The sequence below is a fragment of the Lissotriton helveticus genome, chromosome 7 (assembly GCF_964261635.1).
Source record: "Lissotriton helveticus chromosome 7, aLisHel1.1, whole genome shotgun sequence".
Classification (NCBI taxonomy): Eukaryota; Metazoa; Chordata; class Amphibia; order Caudata; family Salamandridae; genus Lissotriton; species Lissotriton helveticus.
The window spans coordinates 138,400,263-138,424,412 of record NC_136068.1 but is presented as its reverse complement, the minus strand read 5'-3'; the positions used below and the strand labels follow the sequence as shown (position 1 = coordinate 138,424,412).

The 24,150-nt window shown below is 48.1% G+C and overlaps 1 protein-coding gene across 3 annotated transcripts in view; it reads left to right on the top strand.

Annotated features, from left to right (window-relative positions):
- Positions 1-24,150, top strand: part of LOC144768246 (interferon regulatory factor 4-like) — a 237,736-nt gene that overhangs the window by 122,673 nt on the left and 90,913 nt on the right. The gene's annotated exons all lie outside the window — the stretch shown is intronic.

Below are 24,150 nucleotides of genomic sequence, written 5' to 3'. Positions count from 1 at the left end.
CTGTTTCTTCTTCTGTTTCGCTGTGGGAGGCTTTCAAGACGGTTATCCGTGGGCAGTCACTGTCACATATTGCCGCTGCAAAGAAGGCTAAACATGAGGAGATTGTGCGGATTGAAACGGATATCACTACACTTGAGAATGACCTCGGTTCTGGGGTGTCACATTTGGTGTCGCATTCCCTCAGTTTGAAGCAGGCTGATTACAAAGCCCTCGTTACTGATGCGGCTAAGGTGATGTACAGTGAGCAACAGGGCCGGTTGTATGACGTGGGGGATAAGGCTGGTAAATTGATTGCGTGGCTGGATAAGAAAGAGAGAGAGAATCGTGTTGTCCCTGTGATCGAGAGGCTGGATGGTGAGCGTGTTACTGATCCTGTTGGGATCCTTGATTGTTTTGTTGACCACTTTCGAACTGTGTATGCCTCGGTCTCTGTTAGAGACGAGGAGGATTCCCGGTTACTTCTTCGGGACATTGCGTTGCCCTGTCTTTCAGAGGACGACAGAGACTTCATGGACGCGCCCATCACGGTAGACGAGATCGCGGGGGCTATCCGCTCCCTCCGCTCTGGTAAAGCAATGGGCCCCAATGGCTTACCCATCGAATTGTATAAGCTGCGACCTGACACCGTGGCACCCTATTTAAAGGGGATGTTCCTGGAGGCTTTGGACTTTGGTTCCTTGCCCGCGGATCAGCGGCTTGCTACGATTGTGGTTCTCCACAAGGAAGGTAAACCTCGTGATCGCTGTGCCTCGTATAGACCCATGTCATTGCTTAACGCCGAACCCAAAATTCTTGCCAAACTGTTGGCTACCCGCTTGGTTACGGTTATCAGGGACTTGGTCCATCCGGATCAGTCCGGTTTTATTCCTCATCGTAACACCGCCCTTAATTTGTGGAGACTCCACGGAGTTCTCGCGAGGGCTGCGACTCTCACTGAGTCGGCCATTTTGGTTTCCCTTGACGCTACGATGGCTTTCGATACCATTGAGTGGCCCTACCTTTGGGCTGCCCTCTCGAAGTTTGGGTTCGGCCCGGGGTTCATCGCCTGGGTTAAGCTTCTTTATGAGGAGCCCCTGGCACAGGTGGTGGTTAATGGTAAGGTCTCCGGGGCCTTTGCGCCCGGGCGGGGTACCCGGCAGGGTGCCCGCTGTCTCCGTTACTCTTCGCCCTCGCTTTGGAACCGCTGGCTGAGTGGCTCCGTTGGGAGCCTTCCATGAGGGGCATTCGGTGGACCTTACCTCCCCTCGGAAATCTCTCAATGTGCTTTTCGATGTTCTGACCTCCTTCGGGAAGAACTCGGGTCTCGTTATTAATTGGACTAAATCTTGTGTCTACGTTTTGGCTGGGGGGATCCCCCCATTGCCTAGTAGATGTCCAATTCAAGTGATTGAGACCGGCTTTAAATACCTGGGGATCTACATCTCCTTGGATGCCGCCGTCTGTTATGAACGTAACTTGCTGTTCGAGGCATATGGGCTGCAGATGGTACATTTATGAATAGATCGCCATCTGGTGTTGGGCTCGGATGATTGCACTTGTTTTTCTTCTGGAGAAGTCTTTGTCGTCATAGATGACTCCTCCTCTTGGTGTTAGTGCGCATGGGCATCGGCTCCATCCTTAGATTGTTTTTTTCCGCCATCGGGTTCGGATGAGGATCGAAGCGCTCCGGACCGACTTCGATAAAGAAGGTCATATTCGGCGCGTAACCCTTTCCAATTCGACGGTATTGTTATCGAACGCGACTTCACTTCCATACCGACGCGTTTCGAAGGACGACGACTACGAGAAACTCGAAGTAGTCCAGCCCGGGGTCCATAGAAAGGACTCCATTCAAAAAATGTCCAACGTGTGGTGCTAAGTTCCCACACAAGGACCTACACGAGGTGTGCAACCTCTGCTTGTCCCCTGAACACGAATCCAGGGACTGTGAGGCCTGTGCAGCGTTCTCTTCAAAATCGACGATTAGAAACCGTCGAGCCCGAAGACACGAGGTATCGAGAATGCAGTCACAAGCAATCCCGGAGCTGTTCGAGGACCAGCACCCAGAAGAGGAGGAAGAAGAGGACAACGAGGCGGGGTCTGAAGTGGACGAGTCCGACGTCGAGGAAATCGACGTCCAACAAACCGTGAGTGACGACGTCCCTTTACCAAAGAACAGACCCCGCACGGTGTCGACCCCGCCCTCGAGCCCGGTCAGACAACCGAAAAAATTTCCGACGCCCCGCCTTCGAGCCCGGCAACGAAACCGAAACCGAAACACTCGGTCTCCCATCATGGTGGTTCCGATAAACGGACCACATCGACACCGAAGCTCCAAGTCAAGGAAAGCTCGAAGTCGAAGCAGTCCATGTCGACACCGAAACACGTTTCGACGTCGAAAACACCCTCGACACCGGGGACATCTTCGATACCGAAGACATCGGATCCGAATAAAATCTCGGTGCCGAAAATACAAATGGACAGTCAGAAGAAAAAACACCTTTCGGAACCGAAAACTGCGGTACCGACACAGGAATACAAGACCGATCCTAAACAAAAGACTCTGTTTATTGATCCAAAAACTGGCAAGGTAGTCACAGAACTACCTAAAAAGAGGAAGAATGAACATTCGGACGACAAAACTCATCCGAAGAAGAGAACAATGGGGACAAATACAACTCCTCCCCCTTCTCCAAAACCTAGACACACACCATCTTCTCCTCTTCCTCACAATAGACCAAATATTCCTCCCACACGACCATCTACACCTACAACAGATGTAGAGAGTGACACAGGGGAGGGGGAACATCCTGGGGATGATGAAGACACAATCCCAGAGGAGGCAGACCCATGGGAAGAGTACAATGTAGGGTCAGATAACGATAACGACCCTGAAATGTATCCTTCAAAACCTTCACCTCCTGATGATAATACTGGTTTTGCGCAACTCATTAATAGAGCAGCAACATATCACAAGGTAGAACTACATGCAGAACCTCAAATAGAGGATTTCTTATTAGAAACACTACCTACTGCACAAAGAACATCAGGAACACTACCAATGCTTAAGGGCCTTCTCAGTCATACATCAGAGATATTCAAAGACCCAGTGAGGGCTAGGGTACTGAACCCAAGAATCGATAAGAAATATAGGGCAGCTCCAAAAGACCCAATATACATTAAAGGGCAAATTCCTCTAGACTCACTAGTGGTCACAAACGCGCGTAAGAGAGCAAACTCTTTATCTACAGGAGAAGCTCCTCCTCCTGACAAAGAGTCTAAGCTAATAGATGCCTCTGGCAAGAGAGTAGCATCTCAAGCGGCAAACAGCTGGCGCATAGCTAATACGCAAGCACTACTGGCAAGGTATGACAGAGCGCATTATGATGAATTAGAAAAACTCATCACACATCTCCCTAAAGAACATCAAAAGAGGGCAGATCAACTCATACAAGAAGGGAAGTTAATTACTAACACTTCCATAAAGTGCGCCCTAGACGCAGCAGACACTGCAGCAAGAGCTACAAACACAAGCATCATGTTAAGGAGACATGCATGGCTTAGGGTATCAGGGTTCAAACAAGAGGTACAAACATCGTTACTGAACCAACCTTTTGATGGAAAAACACTTTTCGGCACAGGGACAGATGAGGCCTTAGAAAAGATGAAAAAGGATACGGAAACGGCTAAATCAATGGGAGCATTGCAACAGCCGACACAAAGAGGTTCCTTTCGTAGGTCCACCTATAGAGGAGGATCCAAAAATACAGGTACAAGCCAGCAACAAACCTCTTTTACACCTACATCACCCAGAGGTAATTCTAGAGGTAGTTACAGAGGTAACAACAACAAGGGTAGAGGTCGCGGAAACAACAACAACCGCAACTCTCCAACCCCAAAGCAGTGACTTCATACAGCTCCCCCCAGACCATATAACACCGGTCGGGGGACGCCTATCACAGTTCCTACCTGTCTGGGAAAACATCACATCAGACAGGTGGGTGAGACAAATTATCCAACATGGTTATTGCCTGGAACTCACATCTACCCCACCAAACATCCCCCCCAAACAGCGTCCAATGAAACAAGATCACCTGACACTATTAAAGCAGGAAGTACTATCCCTGCTAGGAAAGCATGCCATAGAGAAGGTTCCACAGCACCAACAAGGAACAGGAGTATACTCCCTATACTTCCTAATTCCCAAAAAGGATGGGTCTCTAAGACCGATACTGGACCTAAGACCTCTCAACGCATACATAAATTCGGAACATTTCCACATGGTCACGCTCCAACAGGTACTTCCTTTACTGAAGAAAGGGGACTTTCTTTCTACACTGGATCTAAAAGACGCTTACTTTCATATCCCGATTCACAAAGCCCACAGGAAATACCTCAGGTTTGTGGTAGAAGGACAACATTATCAGTTCAAAGTCCTTCCGTTTGGTGTCACAACGGCACCAAGGGTGTTCACAAAATGCCTGGCAGTGGTGGCAGCTCACCTAAGAAGACAACAAATACATGTCTTCCCATACTTGGACGACTGGCTAATAAAGGCCAAGTCACAAGAGGAATGTCTTCAAAACACACAAAAGACAATTCAGCTACTACACCAGCTAGGGTTCACGGTGAACTATACAAAGTCACACCTACAACCAAGCAAGGTTCAACAATATCTGGGGGCTACTATAGACACAGAAAAAGCCAAAGTATACCCCAATCCAGTCAGGATACAAACAATGCTTACAATCATTCAAAGGTTCCAGCCACAACACTCACTACCAGCAAAAGTGTTCATGCAGCTATTAGGGATGATGTCATCCTGCATACTGCTAATACCATATGCCAAACTACAAATGCGTCCGCTACAAGAATGCTTAGCGACACAGTGGAATCAGGCTCAAGGACAGATTACAGATCTGGTGTTGGTAGACGACCGCACACACCGCTCTCTGAAGTGGTGGAACACAACAAACATTGCCAAGGGGCGGTCGTTCCTAGAACCAATTCCACAGGTGACAATAACAGCGGACGCATCGCTCACAGGATGGGGAGCACATATGGAGAAATACACAGTACAAGGAAGGTGGAGTGTGCAGGAAAAAAGACTGCACATCAATTACCTAGAACTACTAGCGGTGTTTCTAGCATTGAAAGCCTTCCAAATACATGTTACCAACAAAGCAGTCCTGATCAGAACAGACAACATGACAGCAATGTATTATATTCAAAAACAGGGGGGGACGCACTCTCTCCAACTATCCAGACTAGCACAGGAAATCTGGAGATGGGCCATTCCTCAAAACATCTATCTGTTAGCCGAACACCTACCAGGAGTCCAAAACCAGATAGCAGACATCTTAAGCAGACAGTCGGAACAAATACACGAATGGGAACTGCACCAACAAATACTGCAGCCATTCTTCCAAAGATGGGGACAGCCAGAGATAGACCTCTTTGCCACTCATCAGAACGCAAAATGCCAAAGCTTCGCGTCCAGGTACCCGCACCACCTGTCGCAGGGCAATGCGTTATGGATAAATTGGTCCAACAAATTTGCATACGCTTTTCCCCCTCTCCCACTAATCCCATTAGTGGTCAGAAAACTACAACAACACTCAATGACCATGATACTAGTAGCACCCACGTGGGCAAGACAACCGTGGTTCACCACGCTCCTGCAACTCTCACAAGTGCCACATCAAAAGCTACGAATTCTACCCATGCACCTTACACAGAACCATGAAGAAATAATGCACCCAGATCCCACACAATTGAACCTAGCGATCTGGCTCCTGAAATCCTAGAATTTGGATACTTAGATCTACCCCCAAATTGCATGGAGATAATTAAACAAGCGAGACGTCCCACCACCAGAGCATGCTATGCAGCTAAGTGGAAGAGGTTTGCTATACACTGTACTAATAACAATATCAACCCTCTGGACGTATCAACAAAGGAGATTATCTGCTACTTATTACACTTACAGCAATGTAATCTAGCGTACAAATCTATCAGGGTACACCTAGCAGCTATAGCAGCGTACCTACAAAACAGGCAGCACATATCACTGTTCAGAGTACCAGCGATAAAAGCCTTCATGGAAGGCCTTAAAAGAGTCATTCCACCAAGATTACCACCTTCCCCAGTCTGGAACCTCAACGTAGTACTCACCAGACTAATGGGGCCACCTTTCGAACCTATGCATAGGTGCGAAATACAATTCCTTACATGGAAGGTGGCTTTCCTTATAGCCATTACCTCACTCAGGAGAGTAAGTGAATTACAGGCATTGACAATACAAGAACCATTCCTACAGTTACACCAGAATAAAGTGGTTCTTAGAACAAACCCAAAGTTCTTGCCTAAAGTAATTTCAGCATTTCACATCAACCAGCCAGTGGAACTACCAGTCTTCTTTCCAAAGCCACAGACGGTAGCAGAAAGGGCTCTACATACACTAGATGTCAAAAGAGCCATTTTGTACTACATAGAAAGAACACAAAACTTCAGGAAAACTAAACAACTATTTGTAGCATTTTCCCCAACACATAAGGGCAATCCTATCTCTAAAGCAGGCATCGCTAGATGGATTGTAAGATGTATACAAATATGTTACATTAAAGCAAAGAGAACATTAACTGTTCCTCCTAGAGCTCATTCTACACGAAAACTAGGAGCATCTATGGCATTCTTAGGGAACATTCCCCTAGATGACATATGTAGAGCAGCAACTTGGTCTACACCACATACATTCACAAAGCACTACTGTGTTGATGTACAGGCTGCACAACAAGCCAGAGTGGGCCAAGCTGTATTAAAAACTCTATTTCAAACAGTTGCGACAGACACTGGTGACCACCGCTAGGGAGGTAACTGCTGTACAATCTATTCATAAATGTACCATCTGCAGCCCATATGCCTCGAACGGAATATGCTACTTACCAGTATGCATCTGTTCTTGGCATAGAGGGCTGCAGAGTGGTACATGCCCTCCCTGCCTCCCCGGAAACCTGTGTCTATCCCAACATTATCTTATTTAGATACACTTACATGGGCATATCTTTATGTATTATACTACACTACTCCATCTAACCCTACTATGGCAAAACAATCTAAGGATGGAGCCTATGCCCATGCGCACTAACACCAAGAGGAGGAGTCATCTATGACGACAAAGACTTCTCCAGAAGAAAAACAAGTGCAATCATCCGAGCCCAACACCAGATGGCGATCTATTCATAAATGTACCACTCTGCAGCCCTCTATGCCAAGAACAGATGCATACTGGTAAGTAGCATATTCCACCTCCTCTTCAACGGCTGAAGTTAGATGTCGCTCGTTGGCGTCAATTGCCGTTGTCCCCACTGGGCCGTGCGGCCCTTTTTAAAATGATGTCGCTGCCCAGATTTCTGTACGCTCTCCAGAACTCGTTTGATCTTGTTCCCTCTCGGTACTTTCGTGAGGTGGAGGGTCTACAAAGGCGTCTTGTCTGGGATGGGCGTGTACGTATTGCTCTGTCTAAACTCACATTGCCGTGGTACGAGTTCAAGTTCAAGTTCAGGAATTTGTATAGCGCACTACTCACCCAGAGGGTCTCAAGGCGCTTGGGGGAGGGGTGCATTATTTATCGAAAAGCCAAGTTTTAAGTTCCTTTCAGAAAGAAATGTGGTTCTGTGTGAGGCGGAGGTGAGAGGGGAGAGAATTCCAGGTCTTGGCCGCCAGGTAGGAGAAGGATCTTCCTCCCATGGTGGATCTGTGGATGCGCGGAACTGCGGCGAGGGCTTGATTGGAGGATCTTAGTTGGCGGGTGGGTGTGTAGAAGGACAGTCGTGTGTTGAGGCATTCTGGTCCTAGTTTGTAGAGGGCCTTGTGTGCGTGGGTGAGGAGACGGAACGTTATTCTCTTGTTAACGGGAAGCCAGTGCAGGTCTTTCAGGTGACCGGTAATGTGAGCTTGGCGAGGGATGTCCAATATGAGTCTGGCTGATGCGTTTTGGATGCGTTGGAGTTTTTTCTGTAATTTGGCTGTGGTTCCGGCGTAGAGGGTGTTTCCATAGTCCAGTCGGCTGGTGATCCGTGCGTGGGTGACAGTCTTTCTTGTTTCGGTGGGGATCCAACTGAAGATTTTTTTGAGCATACGAAGTACGTTGAAGCAAGAGGATGAGACGGCGTTAACTTGTCTGGTCATCGAGAGGGAGGAGTCTAGGATGAAGCCTAGGTTACGTGCGTGGTCTGTGGGTATGGGTGCTGTGCCCAGGGCCGATGGCCACCATGAGTCGTCCCAGGCAGAGGGGGATGATCCTAGGATGAGGACTTCCGTTTTGTCTGAGTTAAGTTTTAGGCGGCTGTTTTTCATCCATTCGGCAACTTCTTGCATGCCTTCGTGAAGATTGGTTTTGGCGGTGTTAGGGTCTTTGGTGAGGGAAAGGATCAGCTGGGTGTCGTCAGCGTAGGAGATGATGTTAAGGTTGTGTTGTCGCGCGATGGATGCGAGGGGACTCATGTAGACGTTGAAGAGGGTGGGACTGAGTGATGATCCTTGTGGTACTCCGCAGATGACTTTGGTGGCCTCGGATTTGAATGGGGGGAGTCGGACTCTCTGGGTTCTCCCGGCGAGGAACGAGATGATCCAGTCCAAGGCTTTTCCTTGTATGCCGATGTTGCTGAGGCGTTGTATGAGGGTGCTGTGACAGATTGTGTCGAAGGCGGCGGATAGATCCAGTAGGATGAGGGCGACTGTTTCTCCGTTGTCCAGTAGCGTTCGGATGTCGTCTGTTGCTGCAATGAGGGCGGTTTCGGTGCTGTGTTTGGCTCGAAAGCCGGACTGTGAGGTGTCGAGGGAGTTGTTGGATTCAAGGAAGGCGGCGAGCTGGCTATTGCCAGCTTTTTCAATGACTTTGGCAGGGAATGGGAGGAGGGAGATGGGGCGGTAGTTCTTAAGTTCAGAGGGGTCTGCTGTGGGTTTCTTCAGGAGGGCGCTGAGGAGGTATCGCCCTCCCTGACATCAGGCGCTACTATTGGGCTTCCCAGCTAAGTGCGGTTAACCACGCGACTTATGCCCCCGGTCCGGCCCCGGCCTTTGCAATGGATAAGCACCTTTTGCCGGGGGGAAACTTCAACAGGGCGCTTTATTCCCGGAGGCTCTGTAAATCGCTTACCAGACCCACTAAAATTGCGGTACGAGTGTGGCGTGATGCGACTGCGGCTCTTGGATGGAATGACAGATTTACCCGTGCGACCCCCTTGTATGACTGTGAATTTTTGAGTAATTTATGGCGAACAAAAGGTTTTGATAAATGGGACATGATTGGTATCGGCAAGGTGGGGGATCTCTGGTCCAAAGGGGACGGTGCTACAGGCTGAATACGACCTGGGGGATAGGGAATATTTCCGATATGCCCAGGTCCGGCATGCCCTATTGTCAGTTTTCACCGTGGGTATGGACCTACCTGATTCCTCCCCCCTCGAGGATCGTATCCTTGATGGACATGTACCCGATAGCACAATTTCACTGATTTATAAGAAGCTCATAAACAATAGGGCTGATCTGCTTGTGCGCCTCAGGGCCTCGTGGACCGCAGATGGTCTAGAATTGGACGATGAGGACTGGCAGTCCGCCTTGTCCTCGCCCAAGGAGGTCGCCATACCAGCCCGCCTTCGATTAGTTCAACTCAAGATCCTCCATCGTGTGTATGTCACTGGTCTGAGTCTGGTTCGCTTGGGTTATTCTGTGGATGGTCTGTGTAAGCGTGGATGCGGCATGGTTGACACCTTTCTCCATATTCTGTGGGAATGCCCGGTGGTGTGTGAATTTTGGTCCAGTGTACATGCGGTAATGGAAAGGGTGACTGGTGTTGCATTACCTCCCGAAGCCAGGCGTTGTCTCCTTAATGTCTGGGAGCCCACTGACTATATAATACGGCTCAGACCGCCTGGGCGACCCTGGGCAATATGATTGCGAAAAGAGACATTGCACAGCTGTGGGGTTCCAACAGGCCGCCTACTGTATTGTCCTGGAAGGAAAACATGGACTGGTGCATGTTTAGGGAGAAAACTGTTTACCTGTCACGGGGTCGACCCACGAAATGGAGTAGAATTTGGTCGCAGTGGAACTCCTATCGTGGAGATGTTTGCACCCCCCCACATGCTTTGCTCCCTGATGTCGCTTTGTCCCCATGATTGACATTCCACTTATTGAATTTACAGGTATTATTGCTTTTCTCCTCGCTGCCCCCCTCCCCCACCCTTTTTTCTTTTTGTTATTGACTGTGTACTGTACGCCGGAGCGCCTTCTGTACGGACCCATGACCAACTGCTCAATTGTCATTAATGCCTTGTGACGTTTGTTGTTTTTTTGTTGTTATTTCAATAAAAAATAAATTTAAAAAAAAATAACAACAATGACGCGGCACGCTTTCCACTTAATGTAAAAAACAAAGTTCCCTGCAACATGTTTAATACTTGGATTCAGGTACTCCTCCCAATGTAAACAAATGCTTTCTTTAACCTATGCACTCTCTTTACATCTGCCCCTTTTCCTCCCCCTCTTTGTCTCCCTGCCCTTGCCCCCGCTCCCTTGTCCTGCCAACTATCTGCCTTTCTCCATCCTTGCTTTTTTCTCCTTAACTCCCTTGTGCCTTTTCTTCCTGTCACTCTAACCCTCTTCCTCCTCTCTCATCTTTTCTGCCATATATAACTCCCTCTCTCACATATTCTTTCTTGCTATCTGCCCCCTCCTACCCCTCTCTATCGCTCTCCATCTTACTCGCTCCGTTTCTATATATCCGTCTCCTTACTCCATCCATTTCTAGCTTATTCTCATTTCCTCTCTTTTTCTTTCTCTCAATCTCACACTGTTTTCCGCTCCACTTTTCTATCTCTCATCTTCCTCTTTTTCTCTCTCCATTTGTCTCCTCTCCCTTTCCCATTTTCTCCATCTCTTTGTCTCTCTCTCAAGTAAATAGGTGGCTAGAGATCTTTGTTTATGGCACATTTTGGCACACTTAGCATGACAGAAACGACTCCCATTCGCTCTATATTTTGCAGATATTCGTTCCTATATAAATTCATTTATGATTCAAGAGCATTTCAACATGAAGATATGCTAAATATACAGAGTATTAGCAATCAGTACAATGTGTTGAGCTGCACAAATTTAAATAAACAGGGGAGAGGAGTTGGCATAACGGCTAGGGCGCTTGACCTCAAATCTGGGGAACCGGGTCCCAGTCTCGGCAAGGACGCTCAACATCCTGTGATTCTGGGCAAATCACTCAATCTACCCATGCCTAACAATAACAAGCATTGAAAATGCAACAGGTCTCGCCTTTGGTTAAGTTAAAGCCATTTGCTTTGCTAATGGTATTATATAGCAAAGCATATCTATTTATTATTTTATCAATTACCGATGTATCATTAAACCAGTGAATATCGGGTTTTTCAGCAGCCAGCCAAATCATCCGATGTATTGTGGTTTCTCTTACAACACTCAACTTTCCTTAGTTCCGTGTTTGTTTCTTCACCTTTTGGCATTACTATGATGCTGTTTCCCACACTGCGCTGGCGTTAAAAGTAGGAAAGCACATTGCATTGTTGTGAATCTATCTAGGACCCTAATTAGATATCCCCGATTCATGCCCTTATATGGTTATAACAAAACATATCCTTATAAAGGCATAAGAATCATGTCCATATTTAGTAATAGCCAATGCAGTCCAAATACGGCAAGGCTACTCCCATAGACTCCTAGAAAGTACAACGCGTTCTTTCAACAAACCAAGCCTCCAGCAGCCAGGGAAATCCCCCTGCTTTTGTTTGGATTTGAACAAGAACTCCTGGAGTCCAGAAAGAACTGTTAGTTCTTAGTGACGTCTTATGTCCAACCTTACGTCAAACTCGGCACCTTTCAGGTATAAATATACCAACGTTGCCTTAAGCAAACACACAGTGGTTTGGAGCAGAGCGGCTATCTACTTGTCCGACGCCCAGCTGATGCGAGTGCCGAAGGAAGCCGACCCTCCCATTTGACGCACTGAGAGAGACGCTGTTTTTTCTCCAGCCGAGAAATTCTAGCTCCGGTGTTTCCAGTCACCCTTGCGGGTTGCTGGGAGATCGAGTCCCGAGAGAGAGATACAAGACCTCCTTCATTCCAGAACCAAGGTACGGAGCTGACTAAAACCTTGAGAGAATTCTTGATTCAGATTCTTGGCAAAAACCAACTTATCTTAAACTGCAACTTACTTACTCCTTCCCACGTATTAGGCTTAGGTCAGGTACACCGGGGTAGGCGTATCTTAAAAGCACCAGTTGAGTACATTTAGCCAATGATTTTATGTATGTATATATTTTATCCGTTTTAAAGTATCATATGGCTCAGAAACCATATAAATGCTTTTACAGTATTATTTCATAATACTCCTTTTACTGTACGCACTTTACTTCATGATAAGTATTACAACTGTGGCATACATTTTCCAGCAGCACATGCTGTGACACACGAATTCCACTATTACAAAATAGAGGAATCTCCGGAAGAATACGCTCCTTTCGAGGACGTTGAAATTCCACTAACATACCAAGAGCACCTGCTCTGGTTTAATGGCGCCCTAAAACATGAAATCACATTACCAGGCTCGGTCCACTAGGTAGACCAGGAGCCACATGGCCGGTTCTAGCCAGCTACACACCACATACCGACATTGAAAAAATGTCAAGCGAAGAACTTTTAGTTAAACTAAAGGAATTACCAAAGGCATATAGAGAATTAGTTCAATTGGCAATTGACGATACAAAATACCTACAGAAATTGAAAGAAACAGATATAGCAGAACAACCTTTTGAACTTGCCAGAATCATAGAAAAATCCTATGAAGAACTAGGTAGAGATAGTTTGGGTGGGAAACCACTAAAACTACAACTAATTGAAAATCCTGAAAAAACTTTTATTAAAAATAATCTGAATACTCCCAAAAAAAGTTGGGAGGGTAATAAACAATCCACTCCCAGAGAAAAACGTTTTCAGTCCAGAGGAAGGTCTCCTCAGCGAAGAGATAGATCTCCAGAAAGAGGAAGCAAGTCTCCCCAAAGGGAGCCCTCTGAAAAAAGATACAACCTTAGAGATAGGGATAAATTGAGAAAACCTGACAAATATCAAGATATTGATACACGTCCCTCTCGATCTTTTCAGAATTCCTCACAGAAATCGGAAAGAAGAGGACGGTCAGAACACAAAGAAGAGCACGTCAAGTCCAAAGACAAGGAACCTGCTCATCAAAGTAAAAAATTACAATTTACAAAAAAGAAGGTAGCCAGTATTAAAATAAAACATGCCGAGGATTCTGAGGACACAACTGAAAAACAGAGAGTGGGCCCAGACAATGCTAGACAGCGCAGCAGAAGTAACCATAGTTCGCAAGATCTTGATGAATCTTCTGGAGACAGTGGACACAAATGAATACATTCAGGTGGAAACTGCAGACACCAGAGTTATCAAACCCCATAAATTATATGAAATAACATTGCGTATAGAGGGGGACAAAACTAGGAAAATAAAAGGTCTCTTTTGGGATAACCTTTGGAAAGGCTATGACATTCTGTTAGCTGAGAAAGACTGGCCACCAGAGTTTATCAGGGAGTGCCCTCATGGCGAAGAAATGATTATGCCTGCCTTCTCAAATCATATTCCAATTCATAAAAAATACACATTTGCAAGAAAATGGGCAGTGGCCCTAGCTCCTGCATTATATAAAAATCATGTAGGATGGGATGAGGATTCTCCTCCCCACAAAATCCAGTTAAAAAATCAACCTACTGCACAAAGGCAGTATCCTGTTAAGCAAGAAGCTAAAAAACAAGTCAGGGAGATCTTAGATCAACTTGAATATCAGGGGGTGATTGAAACATGCACCTTGCAAATGAACGATCCTTTGTTTCCTGTCTGTTAGAAGCGGCTGTCTCTAGTTGGCAGAGGTATACACTTCTGACAAATAGGGACACACCTTTTCTAGTCAGGGCAAGGGGATCACACACTTAGATAACCCCTGCTCACCTCCTTGGTAGCTTGGCAAAGCAGACAGGCTTATCTCAGAGGCAGTGCGTTAAGCATTTATGACCACATACAGTAATAAGTGAATACACTACAAATGGACACGAAACAGTAGTATTATAAAAATAAGAATGTTTATATAAGGCTTAGCACAAGACCAAATAACGACAAAAATATACCACAATCTTAATAAATACTCTTGGAAGGAAAAATAATAGTTCAAGTACGGTTTCTTCTTAGCACAAAAGTCTTTAGTAACAAAAGCAACTCTTCTTCTTTAAAACACAGTTCTTGGCAACAATGTAACCCACACGGGAGTCACACGACGTCGAGGCAAAGTTAATCCAAAGGTTCGGCGTCGACCGCGAGGAGCGCTACGTCGAGCCCGGAGTCGCCCAGACCCCCACATCACAGTGCCTTGGAAAAGTGAAGCACTCGATGATCAGCGGCGTCAAGATGTCCGGCGTCGCGTCTTTGGCGTCGATCGGGCCTCGGAGTCGGGGCGATATGCAGCGGCGTCGACCGAAGTCAGGCAGGAGCAGCGCTCACGAGATGAAGCAGGATACGGCGTCGTCGATGTCGATGTTGCAAGAGTGAGCAGCGCTCACGGCGTCGATAGGGCTCGGCGTCGATGCGATCAGCGGCGGCGTCGACACTGGGTCACTTGGAGCTGGAGCCGAACTCGCTACTCACTGGCGTCGCTACTGGCGTCGATCGGGCCCGGCGGCCGGCGTCGAAGGTGCGGGACACTGGAGCCGTTACTCACGATGTCGAGCTGGATTCGGCGGCGTCCGTCGGCGTCGAGATTGCTGGATTCTTCAGAGGTGCTGGATTTCAGGTTCTAGCAACAAGCACTTTTAGCAAATAGATGAAGTCATTTGGCCCTGTGACTTCAACAGGAGGTTGGCACTCTTCCAACCCTTGGAGATTTTCCTTGGCAAAGTTTGAGAGTACACACTCAGTTCCTCTCTCCTGGTTCCTTGGCAAAAATAAAGAAGCAACTGCAGGATTCCCCCAACAAACAGCACACTGGCAGAAGGGGTAGGCAAGTCCTTGGATCAGCAGGCTTCTTGTCCTTGGTTCAGGTTTCCTTGTCAGAAGTTATCTAAAATCTTGATTCAGGGGTCCTTCTCTTATACCCCTTTTTGGCTTTGATCCCTTTGTCCATGCAGGGGAATTTCCCCCCATCTCGGGTTTGTTGTGGGTGTTGCCAGGCCGAGGCACCTGGCCTATTCACTGTGCAGGGCAGAGTCTTCAGCCGCCCAGCAGGAGCGGAGCCAGCATTGTCACTGGCAGGGGCAGGGCCATCAGTCGCCCGGTAGGAGGGGGGCCAGGAAAGTCCCTGGCAGGCACAGGGTCATCAGTCGCCTGGCAGGGGGGCGGAGCCAGCATTGTATCAGGCAGGGCAGGCTATCAGGAGCTACTCTTCCCCTACTCTTAATGCAAATGCCCCACTCACCCCACACTGACTCATTCAGACCTCTGGAGCCACCCAGCTCCTGTCACACGCACACCAGAACCAGCAGAGACCGGTAGACAGTTAGACAAGAAAATAGCTACTTTCCAAAAGTGCTATTTTCAAACACAGAGTCCAAAAACCATCCACCCAAACGGATGCGTTATTAAACCCTGAGTTCAGGGATACCAAACTCGACATTGCACCATGCTCCCCGAGCCCGCTAGGATTATAGCATTAATAATCCTGGCAGCCCATTCTAACTGATGGAGAGCAGGTAACCTTACAATAGTGAAAAACGAATATGGCTGTAATTCACTATTAGGACATGCCAACCTTGTCAGGCTTGTCCTACCTTATGCTTACAATGCACCCTGCCCTTGGGCCTACCATAGGGGTGACTAACATGAAGTTAAGGGAAGGTTTAGGGACTGGCAAGTAGGTGTACTTGCGCAGTCTGCGTGACAGTACCAGACTGCACGTAGGTCTAGCAATGGCAGACCTGTAGACATACTTTTACTAGGCCGCTTCTGTGGGTGGCACAACACTTGCTGCAAGCCCACTAGCAGCATTTGTATTTACAAGCCCTGGCACTCCTGGTGCACTCTGCTAGGGACTGACAGTAAACCAAATAAGCCAAACATGGAATTCAATCAATACAGCAATTTCACATAGGGAGCACTTGCACTGTGGCACTGATCAGCAGTGGCACAGTGCCCAAAGCATTATACCAGCAAAAACATCGTAAACAGAGGCGGCAAACAGAAAAAATGGAGGAGAGACTCATGCCAATGATGCCAGGTCTAACACGTGTCCCCTCCAGCTGAAATGTGGGGAGAACTACCCTTACCCTAGGGAGTCCTCATCACTAAGGCGGAAAAATCTGGACAGACCATCAGCATTGGCGTGATCTGTGCCAGGGCGGTGTTCCACCGTGAAGTCCATCCCCTGTAGTGAAATGGACCACCTCAACAGCTTTGGATTCTCACCCCTCATCTGCATCAACCATCTGAGGGGCCTGTGGTCTGTCTGAACCCGGAAGTGAGTCCCAAACAGGTAGGGTCTTAGCTTCTTCAGCGCCCAGACCACAGCAAATGCTTCTCTCTCTATCGCACTCCACCTCTGTTCCCTGGGAAGTAACCTCCTACTGATGAAGGCTACAGGTAAGTCTCGGCCCTCTTCATTCACCTGAGCTAGAACAGCCCCCACGCCATGCTCTGAAGCGTCCGTCTGGACAGCAAATTCTTTAGAAAAGTCGGGTGCCTGGAGTATGGGTGCTGTGCACATTGCAGTTTTCAGGGTGTCAAAGGCCGTCTGACAGGCGTCAGTCCAGATCACAAGTCTTGGCTGCTTCCTGGAAGTCAGCGAAGTCAAGGGGTGCACAATGTTACCATAATCCTTGACGAACCTCCTGTAATAACCCGTGAGACCCAAGAAGGCTCTCACCTGAGTCTGGGTTTTGGGCGGTGCCCACGCCAGGATGGTATCAATCTTGGGTTGCAGGGGGGCCACCTTGCCGTTCCCTACTTGGTGCCCCAAGTACACCACTGAGCCCTGCCCAATCTGGCACTTACTGGCCTTGATTGTGAGGCCTGCTCTGCGCAGGGCCAACAACACTTCCTGGAGGTGGCGCAAGTGTTCCTCCCAGCTGGCGCTGAACACTGCGATGTCGTCCAGGTAGGCGGCACTGAAATCCTCCAGTCCAGCCAAGACCTGGTTGACCAACCTCTGGAAGGTGGCAGAGGCATTCTTCATCCCAAAGGGCATAACCCGGAACTGGTAGTGCCCATCTGGTGTGGAGAACGCTGACCTCTCTTTTGCCCCATCAGTCAAGGCGATCTGCCAGTACCCAGACGTTAGATCAAACGTACTAAGGTACCGGGCAGCCCCTAACCGATCTATGAGCTCATCCGCTCTGGGGATGGGGTGCGCGTCAGTCTTGGTGACTGAATTGAGTCCTCGGTAATCCACACAGAACCGAAGTTCCGGTGAAGCACCAGGCGCTGCAGCCTTTGGGACCAAGACCACTGGGCTGGCCCAAGGACTGCTAGAGGACTCAACCACCCCTAAGGCAAACATTTTGGAGACCTCCTCCTTGATGTATGCTCTGACCTTGTCAGTCACTCTGTAAGCCTTGTGCTTCACAGGAGTGCTGTCCCCGGTGTCCACATCATGGACACACCACTGAGTGACACCAGGAATCAAGGAGAACAGATCAGGGAATTGTCCCAACAGTTGGCGACAATCCTGCTGCTGCTCAGGGGTCAGTGTGTCAGAGAGGACAACACCATCCACTGACCCATCTTGCTCTTTTGCATACAGGAGGTCAGGAAGAGGCTCACTCTCCTCCTCCATTCCAGCATCTGTAGCTAGGAGCATGCCCACTTCGGACCTTTCTAAGTGGGGCTTCAAACGGTTGACATGCAGGACCCGCAAGGGGTTCCTGGGAGACTTCAAGTCCACCATGTAGGTGACATCGCTCTTTTTCTCCACAACCTCAAATGGTCCAGTCCACCTGTCCTTGAGCGCACAAAGTTCCACAGGGGACATGACCCAAACTTTCTGACCAGGCTGAAGCTCCACCAGAGTGGCATTCCGGTCGTACCACCGCTTCATCTCTTCCTGGCTGGCCTCCAGATTTGCCTGAGCAAGATCTCTGAAGCGCCTAGTCTGGTTCCTAAAGGCCAGCATGTAACTGTATACATCCTGGGGAGGTTTCCTGGGAGATTGCTCCCAGCCTTCTTTGACCAGACTCAAAGGTCCTCTTACCGGGTGTCCATACAAAAGCTCAAAGGGGCTGAACCCTAGAGACTTCTGTGGCACCTCACGGTAAGCAAACAGCAGGCATGGCAAGAGGACGGATTGGTGTCACTACAACGCGGTTTTTTACAACGCATTCCGTTACATCGGAATTTTTACAACGCAGGATCCATTATATCGGATGGCATTACAACGCATGGCATTACATCGCAGATGCTATTACAACGCATGGCATTACATCGTAAGTATAGGTAAGTATACCTTTTAAAAAAAAATGTAATTAAGTTAATTTAATTAATTTAATTAATTTAAATAAAATACATTTTAAAATAGTAATTAATTTAATTTAATAGATTTAAATCTAATATAATGAAATTAATTTAATTTAAATATTTTTAAAATTGTAATTAAATTAAATTAATTAAAAAAAAATATTTAATTTAATTAAAAAATGTAATTAATATAATATAATTAATTTTATTTAATAAATATATTTTAATTAATTTATAAATGGTAAATATAATTTAATTAGCCCTAAGCACAAACCCAACCCTGAACCCTAAAACACCCCTGTACCCCAAAACCCAAACCCTACCCTGAAACCTAAAAACACCCCTGTACCCCCAAACCCAAACCCTGCCCTGAAACCTAAAAACACCCCTGTACCCCAAAACCCAAACCCTACCCTGAAACCTAAAAACACCCCTGTACCCCAAAACCCAAACCCTACCCTGAAACCTAAAAACACCCCTGTACCCCAAAACCCAAACCCTACCCTGAAACCTAAAAACACCCCTGTACCCCAAAACCCAAACCCTACCCTGAAACCTAAAAACACCCCTGTACCCCAAAACCCAAACCCTACCCTGAAACCTAAAAACACCCCTGTACACCTGTACTTATTTTAAAAATTACTTTAATTAATATAATAAATAATAAATTAATAATATTAAAAAACATAAATAAATATATTTAATTATAATTAATATTAATAAAATTTAAAAAAATTAAATACTTACCTATACTTACGATGTAATGCCATGCGTTGTAATAGCATCTGCTATGTAATGCCATGCGTTGTAATGGCATCCGATGTAATGGATCCTGCGTTGTAAAAGTTCCGTTGTAAAAGCCTCCCGTTGTAAAAGTTGCGATGTAACGGTGCATCACCAAGAGGACATCCCATTTACGCCTCATTGGTTCTTCAAGACCCATAATCATGCCTTTAAGGGTACGGTTGAATCTCTCAACCAACCCATTACCTTGAGGGTGGTAAGGAGTGGTGAACTTGTAGGTTACCCCACACTCCTTCCACAGAGACTTCATATAGTTGGAAATGAAGTTGGTGCCCCGGTCTGACACCACCTCTCTGGGGAACCCCATTCGGGAGAAAACACCCATCAGTGCCCGTCCCACCACGGGGGCCGTCACTGTTCTGAGAGGGATGGCTTCCGGGTACCGTGTGGCATGGTCCACCAAGACCAGGATGAACCTGTTGCCCATGGCTGTCTTGGGGTCCAGGGGCCCAACAATGTCAATCCCCACCCGGTCAAAGGGGGTACTGACCACGGGAAAAGGTTGGAGGGGAGCCTTCTGCTTCTGCCCGCTTTTCCCACTTGCCTGGCAAGTTTGACAGGTTTTGCAATGGATATCTGTATCCCTTCTCATCTGAGGCCAATAAAAATGGGTGACAAGCCTGTCATAGGTCTTGTCCTGCCCCAGATGTCCAGCTAACGGAACGTCATGAGCCAAACCCAGTAGGAAGGCTCTGAAGCGCTGGGGTACCACCAGCACACGGGCTGACCCAGACTCGGCAGCCTTAGGCTCGCTATACAGGAGATCGTTCTCCCAGTAGACCAAATGTGACCCTGACTGATCACCTGTTGTCTGGGCTGAGGCCTGCTGCCTCATACCCACAAGAGAAGGGCACACTTTCTGTTCTGCACACAATTCTTCCCTGGAGGGACCACCATCCTGCTGCCAGTGGGTCAGCTCGGGCAGGTCTCCCAGTTCAGCAACTTGTTCACCTGTGGGTTCCAGGGCATACCCCTCAAGGTCTGCCTCCTCCTGGACCACGGGAACTACGGGGGACGGTTTCCTGCGCCCCCTGCCTCTTCTCTTCACAGCTGGGTCCTGGGCCATCCTTTCAGGCTCCAGAACCCCATCAACACCCTTACTTGCTGTCATGGATCGAGTGGTTGCACACACCCACTCTGGCACACCCAACATTTTCAAATGTGTCTCCCTCTCCACCTTAGCCCAAGGGGAGTCTTCCAAATCATTGCCCAGGAGACAATCAACAGGCATGGCGGGCCTTACAGCAACCTGAAGAGTACCTGAAACTCCCCCCCATTCAAAGGAAACTTGAGCTACCTCACACTCTCTCTGGGAGTTGTCAGCAGCTATCACAGGGTAGAACGCGTGGGGAACAACCTGCTCTCTGGACACCAAGTGACACTTGACAGCTGTCACACTCGCTCCGGTGTCTCTGAGAGCTTCCACTCTATGGCCATTAATGGTCACCCACTGCCTATATTTCTTAGTGTTACTAGGCAGAGGGGGTGGAGGGACCATTTCCATGTCTCCTAAAGAGACCAGGGACATCTCTGCGGGACCCTCCCCACCATGGGCAACCATCTCCTCCCCTCCCAGGGCTACACTCGCCAACTGACGGGGGGTGCACGGGGTGGTGCACTAGAGTTCTTCAAGGGACACTGGGGATCATAAAAACGGTGTCCCACCTGCTTACAAGCGTAACAGGTCATTGGGCCCCTATGAACAGGTTTACCTGTCGGGGCCTCTGACTTCTTCACAAGGGGAGGCTGGGAACCCTTCCCTTGGTTCCCTTGGGGATTACTTTGGGGCCCTTTCTGGAACTCCCTCTGTTTACCCTTGTCCCCCCCACTCTTCTGCTGGGGACCCTGCCCACCTTTGGCTGAGTCTCCCACTGGACCCTTGTGGACCCTGGTACTGACCCAGCGGTCCGCCTCCTCAGCAAGTTTTCTAGGGTTAGATATCTTGCTATCAATAAGGTGCTGGCGCAGCTCTGGAAAACAGTTATTAGACAAGTGCTCCCAAGCAAACAAATCATAAAGAGCATCATAACTTTCCACTTTGCTGCCCTTTACCCAACCATCCATGGCTCTGCAAAAAAATGACACATATTCAACCCACGTAGTACCAGGCAATTTCTTACATTCTCTAAAGGCTTGTCTGTACTTTTCTGGGGTTAGGCCATACCTTAACATTAAAGCGTCTTTCATATGAGTATAAGACATCCTATCCTCAACAGGCATGTCTAGCAGGGTATCTCTTCCCTCATTCACAAAGCGACCCCACAACCCCGCTCCCCAATCCTTCTCAGGGACTCGGTGGGCCAACAATGCTAACTCATATGCTTTAAACCATTGACCAATATCTTCATTCTTCTGAAAATCTTTGATCACATCTTTAGGAAAATAAAACCTACTTTCTGCAGGCCCAGATGGGATGCTGCCACCAGAGGGATTCAATTCTAAATTCTTAGCTTTGAGCTCCATGTCCCTCACCATTTTCTCACGCTCAAAAGCTAACTTTTCTCTTTCAAACTCCAACCTTTTGATCTCCATATCAGCTTCTCTCCTGCCTCTTGCATTCTCTATCTCCAACTGCCCATCTATCTTAAGTTTTGCCATCTCCATGTTGTATGCTCGCTCCTTCGCCCTTTCTTCTCTTTCTTCAGGAGACAGACCTTTGGAGGAAACACTGCTGCCGGTAGGGGATACAGGCCCATTCACGGGCACTTCCTCCTCCCCTTTCCCTGTCGGTACCACCACCGGATCAGAGGGATCTCTGGCCTCTAACCAGGCCTCCAATGCTTTGAGATATTCTTCCTTAATTTTGAGGCCGGTTGTAGGAACTTTAAATTGCTTGCAAAAGGATTTCAGCTGCTGTAACTTGTAATTCTTTATCTTACTCCTATCAAACTCCTCCACAACAACAGGGGTAGTACCACCAGCATTACTCATGGTCAAAACTGGCAGTTTCAAAAATCAAGCTTCAGGAAATTGGAGAACAAAAATAGAATATCCTACCAAATCAGATTGTGGCTGCGCTATGGTCTGCTTTCACTATGTAGCGCACACTAATCACTGCACATGGGTCATAAATGCAAAGTTCAAATCCTCACCGCTGACCCACCAATGTTAGAAGCGGCTGTCTCTAGTTGGCAGAGGTATACACTTCTGACAAATAGGGACACACCTTTTCTAGTCAGGGCAAGGGGATCACACACTTAGATAACCCCTGCGCACCCCCTTGGTAGCTTGGCAAAGCAGACATGCTTATCTCAGAGGCAGTGCGTTAAGCATTTATGACCACATACAGTAATAAGTGAATATACTACAAATGGACACGACACAGTAGTATTATAAAAATAAGAATGTTTATATAAGGCTTAGCACAAGACCAAATAACGACAAAAATATACCACAATCTTAATAAATACTCTTGGAAGGAAAAATAATAGTTCAAGTACGGTTTCTTCTTAGCACAAAAGTCTTTAGTAACAAAAGCAACTCTTCTTCTTTAAAACACAGTTCGTGGCAACAATGTAACCCACACGGGAGTCACACGACGTCGAGGCAAAGTTAATCCAAAGGTTCGGCGTCGACCGCGAGGAGCGCTACGTCGAGCCCGGAGTCGCCCAGACCCCCACAACACAGTACCTTGGAAAAGTGAAGCACTCGATGATCAGCGGCGTCGAGATGTCCGGCGTCGCGTCTTCGGCGTCGATCGGGCCCCGGAGTCGGGGCGATCTGCAGCGGCATCGACCGAAGTCAGGCAGGAGCAGCGCTCACGAGATGAAGCACGATATGGCGTCGTCGATGTCGATGTTGCAAGAGTGAGCAGCGCTCACGGCGTCGATAGGGCTCGGCGTCGATGCGATCAGCGGCGGTGTCGACACAGGGTCACTTGGAGCTGGAGCCGAACTCGCTACTCACTGGCGTCGCTACTGGCGTCGATCGGGGCCGGCGTCAAAGGTGCGGGACACTGGAGCCGGTGCTCACGATGTCGAGCTGGATTCGGCGGCGTCCGTCGGCGTCGAGATTGCTGGATTCTTCAGAGGTGCTGGATTTCAGGTTCCAGCAACAAGCACTTTTAGCAAATAGATGAAGTCATTTCGCCCTGTGACTTCAACAGGAGGCTGGCACTCTTCCAACCCTTGGAGATTTTCCTTGGCAAAGTTTGAGAGTACACACTCAGTTCCTCTCTCCTGGTTCCTTGGCAAAAATAAAGAAGCAACTGCAGGATTCCCTCAACAAACAGCACACTGGCAGAAGGGGTAGGCAAGTCCTTGGATCAGCAGGCTTCTTGTCCTTGGTTCAGGTTTCCTTGTCAGAAGTGATCTAAAATCTTGATTCAGGGGTCCTTCTCTTATACCCCTTTTTGGCTTTGATCCCTTTGTCCATGCAGGGGAATTTCCCCATCTCGGGTTTGTTGTGGGTGTTGCCTGGCCGAGGCACCTGGCCTATTCACTGTGCAGGGCAGAGTCTTCAGCCGCCCAGCAGGAGCGGAGCCAGCACTGTCACTGGCAGGGGCAGGGCCATCAGTCGCCCGGTAGGAGGGGGGCCAGAAAAGTCCCTGGCAGGCACAGGGTCATCAGTCGCCTGGCAGGGGGGCGGAGCCAGCATTGTATCAGGCAGGGCAGGCTATCAAGAGCTACTCTTCCCCTACTCTCAATGCAAATGCCCCACTCACCCCACACTGACTCATTCAGACCTCTGGAGCCACCCAGCTCCTGTCACACGCACACCAGAACCAGCAGAGACCGGTAGACAGTTAGACAAGAAAATAGCTACTTTCTAAAAGTGCTATTTTCAAACACAGAGTCCAAAAACCATCCACCCAAACGGATGCGTTATTAAACC